The sequence below is a fragment of the Mirounga angustirostris genome, unplaced genomic scaffold (assembly GCF_029215605.1).
Source record: "Mirounga angustirostris isolate CCGP_5_RB_7025 unplaced genomic scaffold, mMirAng1.0.hap1 SCAF_8, whole genome shotgun sequence".
Lineage (NCBI taxonomy): Eukaryota > Metazoa > Chordata > Mammalia > Carnivora > Phocidae > Mirounga > Mirounga angustirostris.
In genome coordinates this window covers 58,366,372-58,388,723 of record NW_026991716.1, presented here as the reverse complement: position 1 = coordinate 58,388,723, position 22,352 = coordinate 58,366,372, and positions in this window count along the sequence as shown.

Genomic DNA, 22,352 nt, shown 5'->3' with positions numbered 1-22,352 from the left:
GTGTGATGACGCATGAAGCTAGGGCTGAAATGTTTTAGTTGCCTGAGGTGGGTATTAATAGGACACTAAAATAAAGTCAAGTAATAATGTTGTGTTTCTCTAGATATTGTTAAAATTAACTGTCATCACTATGTGATCTGTCCTCTTAAGACAAATGAAATATTTAAACATTATACAACTGTATCGAAGTAGATTTTGTATTTTTCACTTTATGTTTTTTTCACAGTATGTTCTGTTAAAATTGAAAAATGTGAAAATAATTTTACTTTAACATTTTGAACTTTCCTTCCATATGACAGTCAATTCAAGTTCTTATCAAGCCTTTCACTTCAGTTAGAGATTCTTGATAGGTTTCCTATTTTCATGCTTTAAGAAACATCTTTAGGGGGCGCCTGGGTGGCTCAGTCGTTAAGCGTCTGCCTTTAGCTCAGGTCATGATCCCAGGGTCTTGGGTTCAGCCCTGCATCAGGTTCCCTGCTCAGCGGGAAGCCTGCTTCTCCCTCTCCCCATGCCTGTATTCCCTCTCTCCCTGTCTCTCTCTCTGTCAAATAAATAAATAATAATAATAATAAACATCTTTAGAACTTTAATCCCAATTTGACAATACAAGTGTATAACTGAAGAGCCATGGCCTCCAAACAAGCTAAATACTAAGACTACATGCATTTAGGTAAAATTATGCAGAAAATTGCTTTTTAGATTTAAAATGAATGATTGAATAATGTCCTAACTACTCATACTTATAGCCTAAAGTGCACAAACAATGAAGAGTTTTTACTTCATTAGCTGAAGAGGTATTAGTAGTGGTAGCTGTATAAAACTTATTAATCACCTCTTATATTCCAATAGGATGCACACATCCGTATAAAATAACTATAAAAATAGTTGGGTAAGGTAAGTTCAAAACCTCAAGATATTTTGCTCTGAATGAGCTGATTAGCTTCCAGTTGGGCTTAACTAGGTTTTGAAATGATTATTGTCACTGCATATAGGTCTCAGGCTAATAACATGATAACTTGTAAGTTGGTAATGGCCATAGAGAGTGAGTATGAATTCCTGCCTCTACTATTCTTTTATTTGTTATTATGTTCATGAGGTGTATGTATGGAGCTGCTTGGAGTTCAGATGCCACAACTATTTTTAAAAGGAAGATTAGTAAAAATTTGAGGAAGAGAGAAGAAAGGACTTTGATCAAGATGGGGGTGCAAATTCAATTTGTGTGGGTTGAGGAGACTTTCCTTGCAGCCAGTAACTATAGCATTTGCTTGGACTGCATGTTTTGCCCTCTTTCAAAATGGTCCTTTATCTGTCTTTATCCTCTTGTTTTACTGGCAAAAGGGGCAACAAGTTCTGGTTCATTAATTCTGTAGGTAATAATTCTAATTATACTCCCAAACTTCACTTCTAACTTCTCTCTTAGTGGTTGTGGAGGCATTAGAAGCTGGCTCAGCTGCTGAATTTAAACACAGCAACGCTCAGAGCTGGTGATTTGATTCCAAAGGACTTGATTACCTCTTCTTTTCAGACTTAACTGCTGTGGTCTTAAGACAATTTGAATATGAAAATGGAACGTTTAAGTTGCTTCAGACTTTAAAAAGAAACCAAAATGGGGAAGTTACCTGGATAACCTCCCAAAATGTGGATAGTCTCAGGACCTTGGAAGGAAAGGTGCGACTCATTTTGAACCAGCGCGCGTGCGCGCGCGCGTGTGTGTGGTGTTGGTAAGGTGGTGTAATTTTTTTTTAAATTTTATTTTATTATGTTAATCACCATACATTACATCATTAGTTTTTGATGTGGTGATCCATGATCCATTGTTTTCGTATAACACCCAGTGCTCCATGCAGAACGTGCTCTCTTTAATACCCATCACCAGGCTAACCCATCCCCCAAACACCCTCCCCTCTAGAACCCTCAGTTTGTTTCTCAGTCCATAGTCTCTCATGGTTCATCTCCCCCTCAGATTCCCCCCCTTCATTTTTCCCTTCCTACTATCTTCTTCTTCTTCTTTTAACATATAATGTATTATTTGTTTCAGAGGAATTCTTAATCTCAGGAAACAAACTGAGGGTTGCTGGAGTAGTGGGGGTGGGAGGGATGGGGTGGCTGGGTGATAGACATCGATCGGTAAGGTGGTGTAATTTGAGAAATGATTCTCTCTTCCAAAGTCATTGCCCTCAGGCGCACATTGCAGGGGACTGACTTTGTTATTTAATTTCCCTTTTCTGGCATTGTTGAATTAGAAGCATTTAAATAGCTACTGATTTATCTTGTAAGAAAATACAAATCCCAAACAATATCTATCCCTGCAATACACCTTTTATCTCAGCATGTTGGCTGGGAACGATGAATGATTGATCTGGGATGGCAGGGTAGAAATATCAACTTTTTCCTCCATTACAAAAAAAAAAAAAGAAAAGAAAAGAAAAAATACAATAGTACAAATGAAAGAAGTGTTGTAATGCTATGCTATTTCCAATCAAAATTAGCCTGGGTGAATTGAAAGTATATTTCTCCTTTTCATTTTTCTCACTCTTTATTAATCCATTGTCTACATAATGTTTACAAGACTGCTGTACTTGCACTGTTTTCCTTCTTTTCTTCTTTGTGACATTGAATTAACATTTGAGCAATAATTGCTTTGTCCCTCTGTGTTAGCAGTTCTATTGTCTGATATTGGCCCCTCTGTCCAAGATTGTTCTACTTATATCACTGAGCAGAGAGCAGCATGCATCTTTGCACTGTTTGCTTCCTGACAGAGCTTGTCTTCACTGATAGCAAGACAGAGCTTTGAATCTCTATTAAATAGACCTACTCAATTTGTTTCTGCTCTTGCATTACATAAACAAACCCAAAGGAAAATATAAGTGCTGAAAAGCCTATGTGGTATAATTCCCAGGTATGCTGTTCCAAATGATTTACTTTAGGATACAGTGAGGACCATTTCTATGGTGTAGGGACCTATCCCGAGGTCCAGATACAGATTGCCAATGTGAGAAATAAAAGGGTTGCTTTAATGAATCAATCAAAAAGACACTGTCTTACTTTGAGCAATAGGGATCTGTTATTATGGGACTGAATGAAAATTGGAAAACTAGGGTAAGAGGTAGAACTTTAAGCTATGGGAACAAAAACTAAATATGGCTAAAATTCAGCCACAAGCAATAGAGTAGAATAACTCTCAAAGGCCTCCTTTTTCCTTTTGCTGTAAACCTTTCCTGAGGGGTAAAGTAGCAGGAAAAACAAATGAGGACACAAGATTCTTTGGCAGGTCAGGCCGTTCGGCTGATGAATAATCAAATTTTTACCAAGAGACTAAAAGTGACCTTTTTTTGGTTTTTGTTTTGTTTTGTTTTCCCTGGAATTTAAAATAATAGCTTTAAAAAAGTCTAAAAGAAGAATCCAATGTTTAGTGCCACAAGTTCCTAATAATTATAAAATCTACTATTATTTTGTTATACTTAAGACTACTTTTTTAGATAGGGTAAAAAATAAAATTTCACCTTATGTTTTGAAAAAGTAAGTCTCTTACACGTGACAGTTGAACTGGGCTAGTTTGTGAAATACGGACTCAACTCCCTGGGTTTCACTTATCGGTGAAGTCATCTTAACCTTAACACACTTTTAGAGACAGTGGCTGCTAAGCCAAGTGAGTCTTACAAGGAGCAGCTATTTTATATGCCATAGGGTGATGGGGGTGATAGCTGTGAACATTCGGGCAGCATAGTACAAATACTATGTAAATAACTACTTACTCTCCCATAAGACGCAACTAGAGAGGCTTTTCATAAACAATGAAACTAATACAGTATATTGCCTGATGCACAATTAGAAGTGTGTGATTATTCTAATGTGCTTCTTGGATTTTTTTTTTCCATGCATTGAAATGGTTTAAATGTTCCTAAAATTATCTCAGCTGAAAATTATCTTTAGCTCCTGAGGATGGAAGAAAAATAATTCTCTGACATTTCTCCCCTCCTCTCCTTTTATTGGCAAAAACAGTGCACTCTTTAAAGAGGTTAGGAAAGCTGATGAGTGAATTGGGGAAGAGTATGGTGAAACTGGCGGGACTATTCCCTGCACAATTTACCCTGGCTGGCTCAGGACACTGTGATGATTATTCCTTGAGAGGGAAAATCCATGTAAGTTAAGAAGGAAGCTCTATCTCTGAACTTAGATTTAGAAAAAGTGATTCATGTGCTCCCATTCTCATAGAGGACATTGGTCGAGGATTGAATTAATCTATGCTTAGGAGAACCATAAGGATGTTTCATCTGAAACAGGTTCTTCAAAGATTTATCAAATAAGAATCTATTCAGACCTAATGGGATTGTTATGAAGACCAGTGAGATAGTATATTTTAACACTGTTAGATTTCTAAGGAAGAAGCATATTAAAGTGAATGAAAATACTATTATTGTTAAGTCATAGAATCCCATAAAGTTAAAATATCATTTCTCAAAAGCACTTCTTGCAAACTATGAAACTATAAGCACAACCATTTCTACACTATCTTGTTTAAACCCAAGGAAAGTGCAGCCAACTAACTACTATTTAATAAAAGTAATAGAAGCTCTTCCTTTTGCAGAAAACATTTTTCATCTACCAAGTGCCGAGAAGGAATATTAATATTGATTCAGACTCACATATGAATCCTGACCTCAAAAGTACTGAATGTGATTAGCTTGTATGTGCATAGGCCCCATGGATTATGAATTCTGACTTTTTTCCTTGATGATGACATTTTAAATCAAAGCAATTTGAGCTTCCTATAGTAATATTGAAGTCTTGCAAATTTTCAGATGCTTTTGGTGTAGTCCAGAAAGAACAGAAAACGAGATTTTTTTTTTTTTTTTCACAGTAATTCTGCACAATATCTTCCCATCTGCTGCTGTAGGGTAGGTTTCCCCAAAATAAGTTTAGTTAAATCAAAGTGGTAAAAATGCAGTAAATGCCTGTTTTGTCTCAGCTGATGATATAGATAAGATAGTGAAGGTAAAGTGAGCAGATTCATAGACAGTGATATAGTTTTGTTCACTTTTAAAGGAAGCTTTGTGGCCATACCAGAATGCTGATTTCAGAACCCGTGGAATCCAAGTAGAATTGAAATCAAGGAATTGCATATTTCTAAATAGCTTTTATTGATCTAGGTGATTTTAAAATGTAGTAGCTCTTTAAAGGGAGTGATTATTTGTGATTCCAAAAACACAAATTAGAACCACACATTTTTCAAGATTAACAATATCAATCTAGACATAATGTTGACTACCAGCCCAGAATTCCAACTCCAGATTCAGTGGCATTGTAAACTAACTATTTTTGTCTTTGATGCCTCCCTAAATTTCTCCTTGGTGATATACTTAGTCTGGACAGTCCATAGGGTTTACTGAAAAGTGGCCCAGGTGCCAGATACAGACATATGCATTTCCTTTTAGCCTTAAATCGGTGATTCTTCCCCCTAGCAACTCATCATTTTATTTTCTTTCCCTTCTCCTCCAGTTTTCTGCATCTTTTCTCATTTCTTTTCTCCATTGTCTTGCTCCCCCTTTCCACATATATTGATCTTTGAGGAAATCAAAGGAGCTGCCTTACCATGAAGTAGGTTATGGTTCCTTTATACATCGAGATATCCCAGCACGTGATTTAGTCCCTCGGCTCCTACTGATGCTGTATTGACTAAGAAGCACAGAAGCAGAGAGGATGTCCAATTAGGGAGATACAAACAAATGTAAGCATTACAAGACAGATAAATAAACTCTGTACTTTTTATACCCCATCAGGTCTGATGAAAATAGCCTAATTTGAAATGTAGTTCTTAAAACATTTTTTGACAAGATCTGGAATGATTTCACACACACACACATACTCTTGAAATGCAGGCTTAGTTATTGTGACACTGGTGACTATAAGGAAAAAAAAAGGGTTTTGCTTGTAGGTATATTTTCTGTGGAATTTTAATTGTTTGAAATCATGTGGTAGAAATAAATCCACCTATAGCGATTGATCGAATGCTTGTTTTCAAAAGATGCTCTGGCCCCAAGAAGACTGTCAGCATCTCTCACGTCTTTCTTGGTATAAAATTGTTGTATGGGGACGCCTGGGTGGCTCAGTCAGTTAAGCGGCTGCCTTCAGCTCAGGTCATGATCCCAGGGTCCTGGGATCGAGCCTCACGTCAGGCTCCTTGCTCAGCTGGGAGCCTGCTTCCCGCCCCCCACCCCCACCCTGCCGCTGCCCCTGAATGTGCTCGCTCTCTCGTTCTGACAAATAAATAAATATTTTTTTTAAATTGTATGATTTTTAGGATTTACGTGGTTAATTACGCTTTTCAAAGTGTCAGCATTTCTCTTTAGGTGTCCAAACTATGTGTTAAAATGAGCTTTTGGCGATAAATAGTGAAATTCTCTTCTCATACATTAAAAAAAAATATTGAATATACATTGTTTACACGTGGAGACCCTACTTGCTTTCTTTCCTGGAGTCTCTGAGAGGCTGTGCAAGTTCATGTGACCCCACAAAGTATTTCCTATTGTTTAGGATTAAGCATTAATGAAGGGAAAAATCACAAGAGGCAGCTGGCAGCTAGGGATGTCCAAGACTGTCACTATGTCATAAGATCCTTCTTGTATGTGATGTAAGGTACCCCACTGCTTCAAATCCCTCTCTCAGCAATCTCCCTCTGACCACTTAAAAAGCATTCCGTGAAAACTGTTACAATAAGGTCCATATAAGACAAAGGGAATTCAGAAACTGTATGCGTGAAGCAGACAAGTAAGCTCACAGATAAAGAGATTTGATGGGTACAAGTACTATGGAGATGATGAAGGGCCTGTGGGTAGTACTGAGACAATTGAGACACTCTGATTTTCTCTGAGTGGATCAACATTTAGCTTTAGAAGCCTCAGAAATGTTCTCTGTGAAGAATGGCAGAGCGGTTTGACATCAGCATGGCATGGTATTCAGTAATCTTGCCAGACATATTTCTTTCACAGATATTATTATTTGTCTAATTTTGCCCTGCCTTTGATCTTAATCAAGTGGCAACAGAAAATTAAATTTCTTTTTTTTTTTTTTTAAAGATTTTATTTATTTATTTGACAGAGAGAGAGAGATAGCGAGAGCAGGAACACAAGCAGGGAGAATGGGAGAGGGAGAAGCAGGCTTCTTGCCGAGCAGGGAGCCCGATGTGGGACTCGATCCCAGGACCCTGGGATCATGACCTGAGCCGAAGGCAGACGCCTAACGACTGAGCCACCCAGGCGCCCCAGAAAATTAAATTTCTGGCACTTGATGTCATAAAATTATTAAATTGATGTGGGAGGAATCTTAGAGATTTTCTAGTCTAATTAGAATTACTAGGAAATATTGCATAAAGTTTAACATATAACATTGCATAAATTTCTTAAATATCAAAAGATAATAAGCTCAATATTAAAGTGTTTTCAAATAGTAGAATAAATAAATGGTGCTCTGTGGACCATTTTATGAGAGAAAATTATGCAAGAGATATTTTAAAATAGATTTGTCTGATAGGTAAAACAGGTATAACCCATAAAAAAGAGAAAACTCATTAAGTAAGGAAATTCAAGAAATAAATATTTTTATATCTTTCCCAGAAGGAATATGGAGGGACCCTAGTGAAGGGCTAAAATAGAATGCACAGTAAAATTAACTGGAATGGCTAGAGAAAGAGAAAGTATAGAAAATTAGGTGCCTTAATAACAATAATTAGTTTTAAAGTTATACTCGGTATATACCAGATTTCAATTTATTTTGTCTAATTTTCTTCTGCTTACTGTTATAACCCTGCTGTGGATAATCGTCACATTTCTTATTTGGGAGTCATGTGGAACTGAAGCTGTTTTTCTCAGTTATTGAATCATAACGATCCTGTCGTTTTAGCAGAAAAGCTGCAAAAGATAGTTTGTATGAAAATCCATGTCAAGAAAAACGAATCTAAAATGAGTAGGTTTGAAAATAAATAAATAAGTAAAATGTTTAGATTCGCAGCATTTAAAACACTGTTTTGTCAACATGATGAACTCAACACATTCAATCCTTCAGTAAATTTTCTTGGCACAGCTTTTAACTACATCTAGGATCTGACCCTGTCTTACCACTTCTGCCCCTGCCACTGAGGGCTTCATATCCTGGATTACTGCAGTGTCTTCTAAACTGGTCTTTCTGCCTCACTCTTTTGTCCTTACAGCCTATTCTCTCCTCAGAGACAAAATGGCCTGCCATATTAAGCCCAGGTGTGACACATGGCCTCCCATTTTATACAGGGTAGAAGCCAGAGTCCTCAGTGACCTAGTCCCTTGTCACATTTTTGGCCTCATCTTTTCCCACCCACGTTTTGCTGCCTCCACTCCAGCCGTACTGCTCCTGCATTAGGAAAGGCAAGCTCCTTCCTCAGGACCTTTGAAACGTGTTTCCTTTACCTGAGATGTGCTATTCCCAGATACTTGCTTGGATGCTTCTTTACCTCCTTCTTAACTTTACTAAAATATTACTGCAGTTTAATATTTATATTTAATATTACTATTTTTATATTTTTGTTAAACTGCAGTAACAACCAATGTTAGCAATCTGACCATATCTTCTTATAATCAACTTAATCCAGATTTTAAAATGACTAAAATAGTAAAAGTATTCTTAATAACCTTAAGCACCTCCTCTAAGTTCTAATTCATTTGTGGATACATTTCTGAGTTCCTATATACAAAATCTATACATAAGTGAATTTCAGAATGTGACCATACAAATACATAGAAAAAAAGTTTCAAAAAATCTTGTATAAATAAATGATGTCATTAATTAGTTATAATTACATAATAGCCATTATGGGTTTTTTTTAAGATTTTATTTATATATTTGAGAGAGTGAAAGCACAAGCAGGGGGAGAAGCAGGAGAGGGAGAGGGAGAAGAAGGCTCCCCCCTGAAAAGGGCGCCTGAAGCCAGGTTGGATCCCAGGGTCCTGGGATCATGACCTGAACATAAGGCAGACCCTTAACCAACTGAGCCGCCCAGGCATCCCAATAGCCATTATGTTTAGAAATGTAAGTACTTATGATTTGAAATGAATACAAGATGATCATACATATAGAAATTTTAGTTACTGAACAAGTTTTCAACTTTACATTAATTTACTCGTGAATATGTCAAATTTCCTAAGGCTTTAAGCTCATAGAAAATAAATTTAAAAAAACAAGCTTTACAGTTTAATACAGCCATTAATGAGAACGGTAGGCACGCCAAATTTAATTCAAACTACTTTTGTCTTAAGGTTTTTTATTGTGCATTTTAGGTGTCTTGTTTCCATGTATTCCCTTAATTTAAGGGGAGGAAATAGTACGTTTTATAAAAACATGCAGTAGTCACTAATATCTCCAAATACTCATGTTCAAAGGCAAAATTCTTTGCCTTCAGAGTTCAGTCTTCTTTTTTTTAGTGAGAGTTCAGTTTTCTACCCTAAAGATGTTCTTTGTTGAGATATTTTATCTATAAGCGACATAACAAACATGTCTTAACAAATGTTATAGTCAATGGCTATCCTTAAAAATGGCCCTACTGACATGGAGACATAGCCATCTTACAATAAGCGGCCATCAATAAAGAATCTTCAGAATGACACTGTTTACTATATATTTCTGAGTAGTCCTCAGATCTCATTTTAACTTATCTCTGTGTTCGATGAAAGGAGGAAAAGAAAAATGGCTCTTCGTGTAAATCCACAAATAATCCGAAAACCCTTCACTGAGCTCCAAAGTCAAAGCCCTTGGGGATTTTCTCGGAAGGCTGGATTCACACCACATGATATGCAAGTGCATTCATATTTCTAGTCCTGTTTCTTGACACATTCAGTAGTTATAGTAAATGTTTCTTTTGTTTATTCCAGAAAAAAAGAACCTTTTTCCTTCAACCATTTTTTAAACTTTTGAATTTGAATCGTCACACTTCTTGCACTTACTGTTTTATTGTTTTAATGCACATTTTTCTAAATAGCCCACTAAAATTGAATAGGTCAAATTGTTTAAGCATACTCTTATCACGTTTTTTTCTTTTTTTTCCCTTGCATTTCCAGCATTTTTACATTCATGGGTGCAAACAATATTTGAATTTCTTTTATTATAGAATTCAACTCAATTTAACTTTTTGGTAAGGATGAATGAACCCAGCCATCTCTTTCATTTGTCAAATGACTTGCACAATTTTTCAGAGTTTTGGTTCACTATAATCCCATTTACTTTTTCCCTGAACAAGTTGTACATAAGAAAATTCACATGGGAATAACTCTTTTTATTTTTATTCATTATTAGTGAAAAATAGGAGCATTTTCTTCATTATGGCAATCCATAAATTTTTAGGTAAAACTATAAATGAATTATAATTGTAAATGGATATGATGTAAATATTTGTGTATGTAACTGAAACCTATAGTGAAATACATTTTGAAGCAAAAAAATTTTGTTGGGACCAAAAAATCCTAAACAAGCAAAAGCAAAAGCAAAACCAAAAAACTGCAAAATAGAGAGAGACAGAGAATATACAACACCGAATTTATATTCAAACATGTTACTCCATTCTTCTGATTTACTAAACCTCATTAGTATGTTCCTAGAACACTGAGGTCAATAAACATAGAACTCATGTAGACAAAAGTCAAAAATTTTTATATTCTTTAATACTCCCTTTGTAAACTTAGCTCCACCTACTCAGAACTGAAAATATATATGATACTTCTGGAAAAGTTTAGGATTGTTTTTCAAACTAATTGTTAGGCAAATAACTAGATATGTTATAATTAAGAGAATAATTATAAAAAATAACCAAACAGCACAAGCAGAGCTTGAGAATGTAAACACCCTACCATGAGATTAAACTTTACATTAGGATCTATTGATATTTCATCCACAAATCAACATACTGTGAACACAAAGTTATGAAAATAATTCACTGCATCCAGTGAGCTTTGGATCATTCAGAAGGAATACCCGTAATGTTGGCACATATATATTCTGATATGGATGAGCATAGGTGTCAGCTGGTAAATGAGTGCTCCCAATACTTACTGCATCAAGAAAATTAAAACTTGTTCTGACTCTTCATACAATAAAAATAAAACAATTGTTATGACGGTACAATTGCGGATGTTTCCCTTTATTCTTCAAAGTTGTATCTAATATGGTTTCATCATCTTAAGTGATAATAATAAGGGATAATTGGGATGTTTGGTAATGAGGGAAGGAAGGTGAGGTGCAATTACTTACTCATCTGAATTAGTGATATAAAAAATTGCACATCAACGCTCCAAATCAGATCCGCTCTCCAGCTAGGAAGCAGGAAGTGAGTTAGACTCGTTTTTCCCCTTCATTTCTACTTCCCCCAACCTCCAAACTCTCCCTATTCCACATCCTCTTTTATGCTTCCTAAAATGAAATAATATATACTCACAATGTGAACAGGAATAACAACAGTACTAGAAAACCCTTTCCTACATTTATCATATTTCAGGTCCACTCTAAAAGTATTACATGAAAAGCTCCTTTAGTCCTCACAGGAACCCTAAGGGGCTGGTACTATTATTTTCTCCATTTTCAGATCAGGAAAACAGAGCACAAACATGTAAGCAACTTGCCTACGCTACCCATCTCATAGGTGGAAAGGCCACTCGAATGCAGTTAATCTGGCTGCGCAGTCCAAGCTCTTCGTCAGGATCCCAGTACCCCACAGATGCATCACCCTGGAACTTGTTGAAATGTAAATACTAATTGAATAGGTCAGGGTCAGAGGCAGAGACGGTGCATTTTTAATGAGCTCCCAGGTGATGCTGTTGCTGTCCTGCAGACCAGATGTTGAGTAAGCTGAGCATTGCAGGGCCGCCTCTCCTATGCGAGGCAAGGGCAAAACAAACGTGTGGTACAAAGGATCCCTTTGCATGATGCTTGCTTTCTATCCCCCCAAGCTTTCCACATTTAAATTGAGCAGAAAATCTGAGCTCTCTGGACCCTCTAAAGCTCTAGGCAAGATATATCTGTACTCACTGCACCTGCTGTGTCAGCTCCTTGTCCTAATATTAGGTCCTATTAATTTTTGAGGTCAAAGAGTTCTCTTAAAATGAACCAAGGGCGTGACCCACGTTCATGTAAATTTGCTGTAAGACTGAACCTTTGGAAGGAGAAGTTGATGTTACTATCAAGATGACCTCCAAAGCCAGCTGTGAGATTATAAAAGATATCTTGTGTCTCGTCTCTTCTGGGGCCTGTTTTAAATAATTCAAGACTTTTCTAAAATGAACTTTTATATTCTCCCTATGAATATAAATATGGAATTTTATTGAGGGCATTCTAGAATAGTAGAAATCTCTTTTTCTGTAATTATTGGGAAAAATATAAATGATTGAAATCAAATTATTATACAATGCCTTTTAGCATGCACACAACCATAGAAAAAGGACTTGGCTAAAACATTTGTATCCCTTCTGTAAATATTGCTACACTTTAGAGGCAGTGATTGTTAGCCTTGTTTTACTCTAGACTTTGGCTTTCTGAGAGTTTTTTTAACTGATTCCTTGGAATCTTTGGACATCTTTTCCAATCCTACTGAAGCTTTTCTCATAGAGATTTACTATTTTGACATGTAATAAACAATTCCTGAATTTATCGTATTTTACATTTGATGACCTTGGTTAGCTCTGACACGTGTTTTTCTCCTTGATACATTAATATTTTAATCTTTGGGTTATTTTTACATAATGCATATGCATAATAATGCCACCAGCCTGTTCTGACTTCTAAGTAACAGGTACGGAAATAAAATATACCATTAAAAGAGTCTCTGGGAAAAGTAGTAAGTTATTTGAAGCAAGTACAGATAGTTTGATTTGAAAAGGCAAATTAGTTGAAATTTTAAATATTTCACTATTGAATTTTTTCAGCTTTATAGAAGTATAATTGACAACTTATAAAATATTTAAAGTACACATTATGGTGATTTGATATACACATACATTGTGAAAGTATTCCACCCATGTAGTTAATTAACACATTCCTCACTTCACGTATTTATCTCTTTTTTTTTTTTTGGTGAAAACACTTAAGTTCTACTCTTAGCAAACTTCAGTTATACAATACAGCATTAGCAACTATAGTCGTCATGTTTTACAGTATTTCCTTATTATGATCAATACCTAACTTCTCAAGATTAATCAAGTATCTGTAAATATGTCATTAGTAATGACATCTGTAAATATGTCGTTAATCAAATATCTGTAACTATGACGTATTTACATAACTCTTCCATGGGAAGAAGCAGTCCATTTCTTCAAGGATCCTTGCCTTATAATGTAAGATGCACCTACACTAATTAACTTTTTAATCTGAGTGTTTAAGTCATCTATTTAAGTTTTTCTTTCAATTGATTTGAAATTATTTCTAAATTTACTCTCCAAATCATTCAAAACAGGTGAATTAACCCCATTCAGAGGATATTGTTGTTTTGCAAATTACTTAAGAAAAAGATAAGGATATAAAAGGATACTCAAGCCTAAGTATATAAGCTCCTGATACCCTAAAGAAAAGTTAGGTTCAGCAATAGGGCTAGAAGTCTCTTACACAGAAGCATCTGGAGTTGAGCTTTCCTGGGAAAGGCAACTCCTGTTGAGGTAGCAGTTGATTCCAAGGTCCACGAGAGAGGAGCCTCCATAGTACAGAGAGGGAAGGAGGGCCCGTGAGGAGTTAGACAAAACAGCCTGACCCAGAGAGAGAGGCAGGTCTCCCCAGTGAGGAAGCAGGACGACTCGGGACTGTGAAAGTTAAATTTGGATTTTTAAACTGAAAATAGAATGTAAAGTCAAAAAAGGTGGTAATTTAGAGGTAAAAGTTGTGATAAAACTTAGGACAGAAAAGAGCAGAAACGCTGTAGCCTGAAAAGGGAAGGTTTGCCAACAAATTTACAAAGATATGATTTTAAAAACACAGCCTATTCAGCTATTGGTTATAACCAGGACATGGTAGATTCTGAAGTAACTTTAAGAATCTCTCTGCTTTGGGATAAGAATTATTTTGTCAGTAAAGAAAGTTAAAAAAAAAAGGTATTTACAGTATCGATAACTGTGACATTTATAAAAATGCTTCTATCACAAACAGGCAGAAGTACCAGGGCTACCATTGTAAAGTTTGTGCATCTGAAATTTATCACAGTCTACAGAAAGTCTCCGCAAGTGTACGTTTTTAAATAAATGCCCTGAAATATCGGTCTTGTTATTCTTCAGCGAGATGTATAAACTCCAGTAAAACCCATTTACCAGTTTATACGTTTTTTTATGATAGCATAACTATGTGCAACTTTGATTTATGAAAAGGAAAGCTCAAGTTCTTAACTTCTGAAATGAGTTTTCTTCCCCAGCAAAAGTGCCTAAAGTGAAAGAAGTAAAAGTATGTACTAATATGATACGAAAATTAGAATTTGAAATGCATATTATAGGAGTAAAAGTTTCTCATTTTCTTATTTTTTATGTCACATGGAATGATTATGTGTTTTTCTGTGAAAAGAGACTGGTTACTCTTCCTATCCCTACACTATATTATGCCCCCCCCCCCTTTTTACTTTGTTTTGTCAATATACTGAACTGGTTTTTACAGCTATACTCTGGTCTCGCTAATGACATTCAAGGACTAATGACACATAGTGACACTGGAAGCTACAGGATGTCCAAGTGACAAATATCTCAACTTTCTTGTTTATAATCACAGCAACTTTTTTTTTTTTTAAATATTTTATTTATTTGACAGAGAGAGACACAGTAAGAGAGGGAACACAAGCAGGGGGAGTGGGAGAGGGAGAAGCAGGCTTCCCACGGAGCAGGGAGCCCGATGTGGGGCTCGATCCCAGGACCCTGGGATCATGACCTGAGCCGAAGGCAGACGCTTAATGACTGAGCCACCCAGGCGCCCCATCACAGCAACTTTTTGAGTCAGACAGTCGACACACTATTATCCCATACATTGAGACTTATGGTACAGATAATTTTTAGTTATTTGTTCAAAGTGAGTGACAGACACAGATTTCAAATTTTTATTACTGAATGTCTCATTTTTAGTAATACAAAGTCCAATATATGAAACCAAGAGGGGAAAAAAATCTTTATTTCTACAGTCCATCTTTAACTTTGGTAAAATGGAATCTCCCCAGACACCACGGACCCATGAAATACCGAAATAGGAACTTTCCTGTGGTCTTTCAAAAGTGGTAACAGAAAGGTGTTCCAGGATCAAGAGGGATTTCATAAGAATAGATTGCAGAATCCTACTCACTTCTGTATTCTCAACACATTCTTTACAACTGACATACTTCATAAAGGCATATGTAGGCATCATTCTGTACTTATCTTTTATTCAAATATTAACAAAAATTGGTTGTATCACATACACGTGTTCCAACCTGCTTCTGTTACGCAGAGGGGAAATGTGAAATCGACTTTTATTTTGCTCTAATTTAAAGCAGATCAGAAAGTATTACAGCACTCAAGACTTCATTTTCAAACATCATCACTAATATTCAAAGTAACTCAAATGCCAAGTAAAAAAAAAATGTTTAACTCACACGCATGCCATTTTCAATTATTAAATAAAGTGCCCTTTGACTGCCATTTTAATAGGATGCCTTATGCAAATCCACAAAACTTGTGGAACTATAGGAGAAAAATAATATGGAACATTTCCCATAATCTTCCTGAAGCAAAAATTTATGTTTTCAAGAAGGGTACCATTCCTGTATTTTTACATAACTCAGTTATAATTTGCAAATTTCTTTTTTTTTTTTAAGATTTTATTTATTTATTTGACAGAGAGAGACACAGTGAGAGAGGGAACACAAACAGGGAGTGGGAGAGGGAGAAGCAGACTCCCCGCTGAGCAGGGAGCCCGATGCGGGACTCGATCCCGGGACTCCAGGATCATGACTTGAGCCGAAGGCAGTCGCTTAACCGACTGAGCCACCCAGGCGCCCTAATTTGCAAATTTCTTAATCATATTGCTATAATAGCTAAGCTGTATTTAGTGCTGCTTCTGTGCCAGGCACTATGCTGGCATTTTCATGGTTTAACTTCTATTATGCTTCCAGAACCTAGTCAAATTATTATCGTCTGTTACAGATGAAGAAACCGAGATGGGAAATTAAATAACCTGTCAAGGTTATACAGTTTATAAGTGACATTATCAGGAATAAAACCCAGGTCTGGCCGACCCAAAGTCCAAGTTCTTAATCATTTTACTCTTATAATGCAGCTCACAAGATATCTTATAAGTACTTAATTTTATTCTTATCGAGTGTCCTTTTGGAGTAGCAATTCAAGCAACATTCTTCCCACATTATAAAACTCAATGCTAAATTAACAATTTAGGGGCAAGTATAGAATATGTGAGAGACAGAACATTAGTTATCTATCCCACACATATTCACCTTTTCTTACTTACTGATCTAACATGATTTCATTAAGGATGGCAATGTGCTTAAGTAAAAGGAACACATTTCCCAGTTTTCCTTATGATTAGCTGTGGTTAAAGGAGGCAATTCTAAATCATGAGATGTAAGCTGAAGTACTCGGATAGGATTCTAGAGTGGCTTTTAAAGGGGGAATATCTCATCTTACACACACATTTTTAATCCTTTACTCTTCTCCTTCATCTAGCTTGAAACAAAGATATGATTTTCAGATATCTGGCAGCCTTTTCGAGATAATGAGAAGGAAGTTCAGCACAAATATGGCAAAGCTTAAAGAACTTGACTGTCTATTTTGAGGTTTCTTTGTTTATGAGAAATAATCAACTTCTATTTTAACACGGTTGAAACCACTGTTTCGGGTTTCTCTTAACAGCAACTGAATGAGATTCTTACCTGCACAGTATAAAAATTAGCCCTGCAGAAAAATTGTTTTGTCTTACATAAATCTGATTCATCTTATTTATTTTAATTCCTAGGCCCTTAGAAGGAAATTGAGTGTGTGGCAACAGATGTTACTAATGATGTAAGTAAGTATTGTACTTATACTGTATAAGCCTAAAGACTCATTTGATTTCAAATTAAAATAATGAAAAAATTGGCTTTAAAAAGATTATTTTGAAAATCAAACTGTTCTAATCTCATCGTTTCAATTGTATAGTCATTTGAACGGATTCCAATATAATTTTTTAATTTTGTATTTCATGGCTCTAAAATAAAGGATGTATTTTTTTTTTAATTTTTTTTTTAAAGATTTTTATTTATTTATTTGAGACAGAGAGAATGAGAGACAGAGAGCATGAGAGGGAGGAGGGTCAGAGGGAGAAGCAGACTCCCCGCCGAGCAGGGAGCCCGATGCGGGACTCGATCCCGGGACTCCAGGATCATGACCTGAGCCGAAGGCAGTCGCTTAACCAACTGAGCCACCCAGGCGCCCTAAAGGATGTATTTTTTAAATAAAATATCAAGCAACTCTGAGGTGCCTGGGTGGCTCAGTCAGTTGAATATCTGACTCTTGGCTTGTTTAGGTCATGATCTTGAGGTCCTGGGATCGAGCTAGCATGGGGCTCCATGCTCAGTGTGGAGGCTGTTTCACATTTTTTTTCACTCTCCTCCCTACCCCCCTGCTCCTCCCCTCTCATGCACCCATTCTGTCTCTCTCTCTAAAATAAGTAATAAAATCTTTAAAAAAAATAAAGCAACCCCCAAGTCATATCCAAATGATCAAATAAAAACATGGTAAAACTTAATAGTATTTATGAAAATAAATGTTCAAGGAAGAAAGGAAGTGAAGAACAAAAACAAAAAAGAAAGAATATGCAATTCACAGTACCAAAAATAAAATTTTTTTCTTTCAATGGCAAAGATAAAACCAGCACCATGAAATACTCAGTTTTAGTCTATTAGTGTATTTTATAATATTTGTAGAAATAAAATGAGACTGCCCTATTTCAACTTTTACTATTTTGCTAAAAAATATTCTATTTCTTGCACAAAATAGAGGCAAGGTGAGCTTTTGTACATTGAAGTTAATTCTGAAAAGGAGACACAGTTTTACATTTGTTCTTTTCACATGAATTTCATAAAAATCTTTAAAAAAATCAAAACTTTGAAAACAGTAGGAAATGACTTTCACAAATACAAAAGAAATATCTAATTGAAGTATATATTCTAGAGAGCAAAATTTCTAAATCTATTTTCTTATAAAAGAAAGTAAATGCAGTGATGATTCTGTAAGATATATGTGTGGTGAGGCTAAGGAGATATGGGGAGGGAGAAGAATATTTTAAAAACTGTGAAATTAGAGAAGTGAATATCAACCATTCTCATATAATACACATACCAGTAGAAGAGTTTATCGTCCTATTCAGAGACTCTCAGTTCTGGTTTTCCCTGTGGTCTGATTGTCTTTTCTCTTTATTATCATCAAAGAATTAGATGCTTATCAACAATGAAGTTTCAGAAGGTGGCCCCCCATGGGCATTCAATTACTTTCTTCCCCTGTAGTCAGCTACTGGGAGATGGAAAATGATTGACAGATGACTCTGGGCTGTAATCCTCCAGGCCCAGTGGTGTGCCTCCAGATTGAATCTCAATGTTGAGACTTTTCCAAGACTCTTCCAAGGGTACCCTGGGGAACCCTAATTGAACTCCAGGGGACTGAACTTAATTCATTTTCAATCCTCAATCACTTGCAGCCTAGAGAAACCTCTTTATGCCCAGAAACAGCTTGAAGTTATAGAGAGAATGAACAGGAGCCAAGCTAGAAAATCTAGGCTCCTAGTGTATCCAACATACTGTTTTTTCTAAGCACATAAGATGAGCTTCATGCTTTTGACTGTGGATACTGCCACCGCCTCTGCCTGGAGTGTCCTTCCTCTCCTCATTCTATTTCTCTGTAAAATTCTGCCTTCTTTTGAAATCTAATTCTAAAGTCTTCTTTCCTAAGAAGGCTTTCCTAGGTTCTCATATCATCCTCTGAACTCTGCACCATTTTGTTGGCCTCTCCTATTGGCACTTAAATTATAATTATAATTTTTTTTAAAGATTTTATTTATTTATTTGAGAGAGAGAGAATGAGAGACAGAGAGCACAAGAGGGAAGAGGGCAGAGGGAGAAGCAGACCCCCTGCTGAGCAGGGAGCCTGATGTGGGACTCGATCCTGGGACTCCAGGATCATGACCTGAGCCGAAGGCAGTCGCTTAACCAACTGAACCACCCAGGCGCCCTATAATTTTTATAATAGGTGTTTGCATATTTATTGTGGCTACTTAATGACAAAGAAAGTCTATTTTTCATTCTCGTACATCTCCTTTCTTTTGTATTTAAGAATTGCACAGTGTTTATTATATGAATGAAAGTATCTTGGCCCAAGTCACAAAATGCCTTTATGTCTATTTCCTCCTATACGAAATGTGAAAAACAAATTATGCTCTAGGGAGAATTGTTATTGGGATAATCAAACGCAAATGTGTTTTAGAAAGCACATAGTTTGAGACTCTATATAAATATCAGTTGTTAAAAAGTAATGTGTTTGGGGATCACACATAGTATATTCTAAAACACTTCTGTGGGTTTTGTAAAATGAGCTGCACGAAGTCAGAAAAAAGGGGCCCTGGAGATTAGCAACGTGCCTTGATAATCTATAATTTATAAAATGGGATTTACTATTTCCTGGGAGTTGTAGAAATTCCTCCTGGGTCTGATTCACTCTGTCTCCAAATGTCTAGAAAACACGGATATACCAGGCTTACAGGAGCACAGCACAAGTATTTCCCATCCCAGCTACATTTTAGCTTCTGGAAATGGCTCTGAGAGTGAAATTAGCATACGGCCAATTTGCTGGATGCCCAGAGGTTCCTGGATCATGCTGATACATCTTTATCTACTCATTAAGATTATGGCCTAAAATTCGCTTTTCTTGACTTTATGCCTATTACTCTTGAAGTATTATAGATAAACAGTTCATTCATACTATGCTTCACTTTCTCCTCCTATGAAATGGATTAATTAACACTAAACTAAAGACTATGTTTGATAAATATGTCAACTTATACCCAATTATATGTAATGTGTTCTCAATGGGCAGGAAGTAGGAAATGATCTTCTCATTACATATACCTATAATGCTTTCTAAAAGATTTTTGCTATTACTAGGGCAACACTTAAAGTGGTATATAGATGATTGATGATAGATACACAGTATATTTGCTTTTATTTTATTTATATATTACAAGGTCTCTTTCAGGAAAATGTAATGTATGTATACTCCTTAACGTATGTATACCCCGAAACTAGCTTGTTGAACAAGCTCCTCTTGATGTGATCTGAATGAAATAAAATTTTGTCTTTCATTTCCCATTTAAAAAATCTATCTAATGAGGACCATCTTCCTTGCCCTCAGATAAAACTTGGGCAGGTCTCACGAATGCTCTACTTCTTTTGATACCCTCAAGAAACTGGTAGGTTACAGGGACATTCTCAATTCAAAGATTAAAATATTCAGTCCTGTGCAATAATTAGAACTCTGAACCTGATTTGCCATCTTTTATCCTTCACCTTCCAGTTTTACACACGGGACTTAATGGTGCATCCAGTATTGTAGCCATTTGGTTAGGCAGATGATGCACTGTTCTTCCCTTTTGTTGTGCTGGTGTTTCCTTAGAGACTCCAGAGGCTTCCCATGTGGGTAAAACAAGGGGACTTAGGACTACCCTCTTTCTCCCACTCTTCACTACCCCACTCCACACTCTCAGTCCCATCCTCTCTTTGTTGTTGTTTTTGTTTTTATATTTAATGCTTTTTTAAAAAAAGATTTTTATTTATATGTTTGAGAGAGAGAGAGCACACAAGCAGGGGAGTGGCAGGCAGAGGGAGACGCAGGTTCCCTGGGGCTTGATTGAGGGTCCCTGGATCATGACTTGAGCCTAAGGCAGACACTTAACCCAGTGAGCCACCCAGGCGCCCCTCCCATCCTCTCTTTGAGTTGGTTCCATTGAGTCTTTGGAATCATGATAATGTTTTACATAATTTTAAAAAGATTAAGAGAAAAGGAAAAATGCTTGTAAGTATGGGGAAGGGAGAAGGAGAAAGGGATGGAAGTTTACTACTGAGGTAAAGAAATAATAATCAATTGAGTTCATTCTGATATTGTCATTGTGAAGGTTGCTAAATGATGACATGGAGAAAGAAGTGTCTGGAGTTTGGAACAGTAATTACCACTCAAGAAGGAGACATAATTTAGGGGAGTATCGCTTGACTAGGGATATGCCAGGAATCTGAGAGCGCAAGCTTAGAAACATAAGCAAGACTAGCAACTACTTTCAAATCTTTTAAGGCAGATTACAAGGCTGAGTCAACCGTGGGTCCACAGGACACATCTCCACTGAGGTAGGATCTAAAGGCTTAAGGAACACAAGATCCTGGAAAATAAATTTCAGAACAGGGACAAAAAAGACAGTTTGGGACACTGCTGGAGACAGAGAAATGCTGAAAAATAGCAGGTTGTTGAGAGTATGGGAAATGTAGAGACAAAGTTTGCGTGGAGAGTTTACTGTTTCAAATGTGAGTAGCTTGCAAAATTGGAGAGTCCCAAGGTAAAGCTTATGTTCAGTTTACTCTGGGGTTGCAAATATGAGGGCTGAGGTGGAGATTTAAAAAGGAAATTTAAAAAATACACATATATATGATAGGATATGTACATAAATCTCATGCATACATTTTACTATTTCTACCATATGTATACTTTACATATACACATATGCATATATACATATGTGCACATGGAAGCCAGGAAACAGAAATGTAATGAAACTAGATTTAGTAAATATATGCAAAACTATGCCACTGTGCAATTGTATTTCAGATTGCAAACTCACAGAAGGGAGGTGGCTTGAATAAGTAGTCTTTCTGCTTATCCTTGGATTTTGCGAGCTTATACACACCTTAATCAGAAATCAGTTCAAATATGCTGGACAATGGACAACAATGGCTGGCAAACTCTAAACAAGTAGTCTTTTTCTTTTTCCTTTTTAAATTTCTATCATAATTCATAAATAACATTATATCATTTAGAACTAATTACAGTGGAGGAGAAAGAGTTAAAATGACTGGCCTATGATCTTTCCTTTCTTGGTTCCCAAAGACTTTTCCTCAGAAAAAGAACAGAAGGTGGTGACCCAATTTAATTTCTTTTTAAACGTGGTAACTGGACCTCTGGGTAAGTAGGAGGTCTAATGATATTTGTGGGGAGAGCTCTACTAATGCTCTTCTTAATGAAATGTTCTTAATAGTTTGCCTCTGGTTTAGGATTGCAATTTGTAAACAGAATATGTAAATTTATGAAGCAAAGCTC